Here is a 1,462-nt window from a genome sequence, read left to right as displayed (position 1 = left end):
CATTTTAGGCTGGACATAATAAAAAACTTCCTTACTGTCCAAGTCCCTGGGGCCTGGAATAAACTCTCTGCAGAGGTGGTGCAGGCACCTACTCTGAATTCGTTTAAGAAACACTTGGATGCTTATCTTGCTGGGATATTTTGACCCCTGCTGACTGTCTGCCCTTTGGGCAGGGAACTGGACCTGATGATCTTGTGAGGTCCCTTCCAGCACTAAAGTCTATAAAATCTATAAAATCTATGACTGGGACCAATTTGCTCTCAGGTCAGTGTCTACACATGCAATTAGGTGCGTTAGTTTAAAGCACCATTTTCTAGTACCTGTATCTGTCGATTCTAGAAAATGGCACTTTAAACTCATAGATTCATAGATGTTGGGCTGGAAGGGACCTCAGTTGCAGCACATGTGTAGATGTGCCCACAGAGGCCATGCTGCCTTCCAGCCCTGTAGAGCTTCCCTTTGGTTCCTGGGCTTGAAAGGTCTCCATGTGTATGTGCCAGCAAACTTTTTCTGATGTATTTTCAATGCAAAATGTCACAGAAAGAAAAAAATACTCTTTTTCCCTTGTCTTGCTTTTCATGTCAACATTCTTCTGACTGTTAATAGCTCTGGCAGACTGGCACCTTGCTCCAGAGGTTGTCTTCTTGTCTAGAGTTTCAGTTTTTATTTTAAAAAAAGTCTCTAGATGTTAGCATTTCACAGAACACCTGTGAACAGATGTGTGCACAGAGGTTTATTTGAGTTTGCAGAGAGCCTGGACCCATAGGCGTGAACTGGCCTGCTCATTTTGGTCAGTGATGATGTGTAGGGGGTGCACGGGGGTGCACATGCACCCCCTGAGAGTGCTGGTGCACCCTCTGACTGGCCACACTCGTTGCTTAGGAGATGGGCAGGGGAAGCAGGTGGGAGCGCCAGTGGCCCTCCCTGCAAGTGCCGGCCAATCATTTCCCTGGGCAACAAGATTGGCCATGCCACCCCCCCGGTTGGTGGGACTGGTTGCAGGGGGGGTACATGCCCCCTCTGACTAAGGTGGCACCAGTCACCCATGGCGAAAGGTCCATTTGGATGTCATGAGATGAGCACTTAAATAACAACACTGGAAATAATTGCACTCCCTGTGGAAGATGGGAGGGAAGGTCACAGACCAGCCCAGTTTCCAAGGAGTAATGTATCTTTAAGGTGCTACCAGTGGGCCATGTTTGAAAGGAGATGCCAAGCGGAAGAGCTCAGCAGAGCCCAAAGGCACAGTGAGAGCTCACTGTAGTCATCATAGAATCATAGACGTAGGGTCGGAAGGGACCTTGTAGATCTTCAAGTCCGACCCCCTGCCTGGGCAGGAGAAAAACGGCTCAAATGACTCCAGCCAGGTAGGCATCAAGCCTCTTCTTAAAGACCCCCAGGGTAGGAGCCAGCACCACTTCCCTTGGAAGTTGGTTCCAGATCCTAGCCGCCCTGACTGTGA

Source organism: Gavialis gangeticus, unplaced genomic scaffold, assembly GCF_001723915.1.
Source record: "Gavialis gangeticus isolate Ggan-Ray unplaced genomic scaffold, GavGan_comp1, whole genome shotgun sequence".
Lineage (NCBI taxonomy): Eukaryota > Metazoa > Chordata > Crocodylia > Gavialidae > Gavialis > Gavialis gangeticus.
This window is presented reverse-complemented; position numbering follows the sequence as displayed.